Raw genomic sequence first — 5,000 nt, forward strand, 5'->3', positions numbered from 1 at the left:
TCTAGACCCAACTGTGCGATATTTCAGAGCCGGCAACAGAGCATGGAAAGTCCGCCAGATTTACCCTTAAATGCTCATAAATGACTTCCAGGCACTCTTCGGAAGGTCTTTTATTTCAAAAGAAGGTCCTTCCTTGAGGGAGCACTTCTTCGGCCACTTTGCAAGTGCAACCGCTGCCAGCAAAAGTTCTGAAAATCGAGTTCCCGAAAATCTCCGGGTACCCCGCCAACCCCCAGCCACCCGAATCGCAAGTGTCAATTCGGCGGGTTGCCTGCCGGTAGTCCTTCCGAAAATGAGGCGCCAAATCGCCGCAACGGCCATTTTTCATTTCGGCATCGGGACTTCCGACGGCAACTGATTAACTAGCCCGGGGACTAGAGCGGCAGCAAATGCAACGTGCCCTCTTGGCGGGAGCAACTTGACCGCCCCCGTGGGGAAAGGTCAACTCGGGGCCCGGGAAAGTCGCCGAGTCCGACCCCATACACTTCCATGAGTTGGGGGTTTTGGCCTTCCCGGCCCAAGGCTCGCCTTATTTCGGCCTGCACTTTCGGAAAAGGGTGCATTCCTTTTGGTTAATGATTTCACCAGCCCGGGTCTTAGCCTCTGCCCCGACGGCTAAGTCTTTTGGTTAATGATTTCCTGCGGCTGGGACTACCCTTTCCCCCCGCCCTGCAGGCACCCGGGTCGGGAGGCCGTCGGGGGCACTTTCCGGGGCAAATCCGGACCCTTACGCAAGGGAGAGTGCGCCCCCCGCCTCGGCCGGGGGTCAGGCTGCCGCCTATTAAGCCCGACAGAAAACCCGAAAAATGGACGAAAATGGGAAAAAATCCCCATCCGAAAAAGGCTTAAAAGTCGGTTGGGCGGCAGCTAGGGTCGGTCTCTGCAGACCTGGAGGCTCGGGTGGACTCTTGGAATAAACGTCCAAGTCCCGACTTGCCACCTCCTACTACTGTGCAGATACCCCGCCAACCCCCAGCCACCCGAATGACAAGCGTCCGATCAGCGGGACGAATTTGACAACTCTGGCCGGACCTCTGGAACTCCATCCCGGGTAACCGGGGCAAATTTTTCCGCTTGATCGCCCTTCCACTGGTTAACCATTTGCCCTTTCGGACTTAGTCTCTGGACATTATTCGACGGATTTTCTGGTTAACCATTTGCCCTTTCGGACTTAGTCTCTGGGCATTATTTTCGACTTTTTGGTTAATGATTTCACACTTTTTACTTACTTTTGCGCTTTTTGGTTAATGATTACTCTGCTTACTGGTTAATTATTTGCCCTTTCGGACTTAGTCTCTGGACATTATTTTCGAGTTTTTGGTTAATGATTTCACACTTTTAACATATTTTTGCGCTTTTTGGTTAATGATTACTCTGCTTACTGGTTAACCATTTGCCCTTTCGGACTTAGTCTCTGCACATTATTTTCGACTTTTTGGTTAATGATTTCACACTTTTAACATATTTTTGCGCTTTTTGGTTAATGATTTCATACTTTTTACTTACTTTTGCGCCTTTTGGTTAATGATTACTCTGCTTACTGGTTAACCATTTGCCCTTTCGGACTTAGTCTCTGGACATTATTTTCGAGTTTTTGGTTAATGATTTCACACTTTTTACTTACTTTTGCGATTTTTGGTTAATGATTACTCTGCTTACTGGTTAACCATTTGCCCTTTCGGACTTAGTCTCTGGACATTGTTTTCGACATTTTGGTTAATGATTTCACACTTTTAACTTAATTTTGCGATTTTTGGTTAATGATTACTCTGCTTACTGGTTAACCATTTGCCCTTTCGGACTTAGTCTCTGGACATTGTTTTCGACATTTTGGTTAATGATTTCACACTTTTAACTTAATTTTGTGCTTTTTGGTTAATGATTTCATACTTTTTACTTACTTTTGCGATTTTTGGTTAATGATTACTCTGCTTACTGGTTAACCATTTGCCCTTTCGGACTTAGTCTCTGGACATTGTTTTCGACATTTTGGTTAATGATTTCACACTTTTAACTTAATTTTGTGCTTTTTGGTTAATGATTTCATACTTTTTACTTACTTTTGCGATTTTTGGTTAATGATTACTCTGCTTACTGGTTAACCATTTGCCCTTTCGGACTTAGTCTCTGGACATTATTTTTGGGTTTTTGGTTAATGATTTCACACTTTTTACTTACTTTTGCCCTTTTTGGTTACTGATTACTCTGCTTACTGGTTAACCATTTGCCCTTTCGGACTTAGTCTCTGGACATTATTTTCGAGTTTTTGGTTAATGATTTCACACTTTTAACATATTTTTGCGCTTTTTGGTTAATGATTACTCTGCTTACTGGTTAATTATTTGCCCTTTCGGACTTAGTCTCTGCACATTATTTTCGAGTTTTTGGTTAATGATTTCACACTTTTAACATATTTTTGCGCTTTTTGGTTACTGATTTCATACTTTTTACTTACTTTTGCGCCTTTTGGTTAATGATTACTCTGCTTACTGGTTAACCATTTGCCCTTTCGGACTTAGTCTCTGGACATTATTTTCGAGTTTTTGGTTAATGATTTCACACTTTTTACTTACTTTTGCGATTTTTGGTTAATGATTACTCTGCTTACTGGTTAACCATTTGCCCTTTCGGACTTAGTCTCTGGACATTATTTTCGGGTTTTTGGTTAATGATTTCACACTTTTTACTTACTTTTGCGATTTTTGGTTAATGATTACTCTGCTTACTGGTTAACCATTTGCCCTTTCGGACTTAGTCTCTGGAGATTATTTTCGAGTTTTTGGTTAATGATTTCACACTTTTTACTTACTTTTGCGATTTTTGGTTAATGATTACTCTGCTTACTGGTTAACCATTTGCCCTTTTGGACTTAGTCTCTGGACATTATTTTCGGGTTTTTGGTTAATGATTTCACACTTTTTACTTACTTTTGCGATTTTTGGTTAATGATGACTCTGCTTACTGGTTAACCATTTGCCCTTTCGCACTTAGTCTCTGGAGATTATTTTCGACTTTTTGGTTAATGATTTCACACTTTTAACTTAATTTTGTGCTTTTTGGTTAATGATTTCATACTTTTTACTTACTTTTGCCCTTTTTGGTTAATGATTACTCTGCTTACTGGTTAACCATTTGCCCTTTCGGACTTGGTCTCTGGACATTATTTTCGAGTTTTTGGTTAATGATTTCACACTTTTTACTTACTTTTGCGATTTTTGGTTAATGATTACTCTGCTTACTGGTTAATTATTTGCCCTTTCGGACTTAGTCTCTGCACATTATTTTCGAGTTTTTGGTTAATGATTTCACACTTTTAACATATTTTTGCGCTTTTTGGTTACTGATTTCATACTTTTTACTTACTTTTGCGCCTTTTGGTTAATGATTACTCTGCTTACTGGTTAACCATTTGCCCTTTCGGACTTAGTCTCTGCACATTATTTTCGACTTTTTGGTTAATGATTTCACACTTTTAACATATTTTTGCGCTTTTTGGTTAATGATTTCATACTTTTTACTTACTTTTGCGCCTTTTGGTTAATGATTACTCTGCTTACTGGTTAACCATTTGCCCTTTCGGACTTAGTCTCTGGACATTGTTTTCGACATTTTGGTTAATGATTTCACACTTTTAACTTAATTTTGTGCTTTTTGGTTAATGATTTCATACTTTTTACTTACTTTTGCCCTTTTTGGTTAATGATTACTCTGCTTACTGGTTAACCATTTGCCCTTTCGGACTTAGTCTCTGGAGATTATTTTCGAGTTTTTGGTTAATGATTTCACACTTTTTACTTACTTTTGCGATTTTTGGTTAATGATTTCACACTTTTTACTTACTTTTGCGATTTTTGGTTAATGATGACTCTGCTTACTGGTTAACCATTTGCCCTTTCGGACTTAGTCTCTGCACATTATTTTCGAGTTTTTGGTTAATGATTTCACACTTTTTACTTACTTTTGCGATTTTTGGTTAATGATTTCATACTTTTTACTTACTTTTGCGATTTTTGGTTAATGATGACTCTGCTTACTGGTTAATTATTTGTACTTTCGGACTTGGTCTCTGGACATTATTTTCGACTTTTTGGTTAATGATTTCACACTTTTAACATAATTTTGCGCTTTTTGGTTAATGATTACTCTGCTTGCTTGTTACTGATTTCCCCTTTCGGACTTGATCTCTGGCCGTTCTTTTCGACCTTTTTGGATCAGGTTTCCACACTCTGAAATTATTTTGGGCTCACTGATTAGGCGAGATCAAGGGGGCATGCCTGGGCACTTTGGGCTCAGTTTGGGAAGGCGGCGTCCGTGTGCTCCTCCGCCCTTCCCGCACTTGCGGCTAGGTTTGCCAAACTGCGCTGACCCGCAGCCCTGCCTTTTTGCCCACGGCACGGAACGACTCAAGTCTGGCTCCGTTCCAGGCCGTTGCCTCCGGCTGCCCGCCGTCCGGCCGGCCTGGGACGTACCCCGGCTGACGGCGCCGGAGCCCCTCTAGCAGCCACCGGTGCCGCGGGCCAATGGGTCCGGGCGTTCCGGAGCTATCGGTGGGGAAGTGCTCTCCCCTTTTCCTGACGCCGTTCGCCCGAGCAGAGGTGCAGCCTGACGGGACTGCTGTCGCCTTCCGCGGCGCACCGGCCCCTTTCACCTGCCGTCGACCGCGCGGAGCTCGGACCTTCCTCCCCGAAGTTATGGCCCCGGCGCCGGAGGGTTCCCGGGGCCGGGCATTCAGCGGGGTGAGTCTTCACCTTCCCGGTCAGCCTGCGGGGTCGGTGCGCCGGCACTCGACGCGGGAGGGTCCCCTCTTTCCGTAGAGCCCCGCCCGGTGCCGATCGGCCGGCGGATTGCGGAGCGAACCGCGCCTGACCGACGGGCCTCGGAAACCCGTTGCAGTCGACGGGGGGGAACCGGACAGCGGGACGAGGTGCCGATTCCACCCGCAGATTCGATCCCGAAATCCCGCGGGATTCGGCGGTCCGACCCGACAGATTCAAACGTCG

The sequence above is a fragment of the Heterodontus francisci genome, unplaced genomic scaffold, assembly GCF_036365525.1.
Source record: "Heterodontus francisci isolate sHetFra1 unplaced genomic scaffold, sHetFra1.hap1 HAP1_SCAFFOLD_1834, whole genome shotgun sequence".
In the NCBI taxonomy this organism is placed as follows: domain Eukaryota; kingdom Metazoa; phylum Chordata; class Chondrichthyes; order Heterodontiformes; family Heterodontidae; genus Heterodontus; species Heterodontus francisci.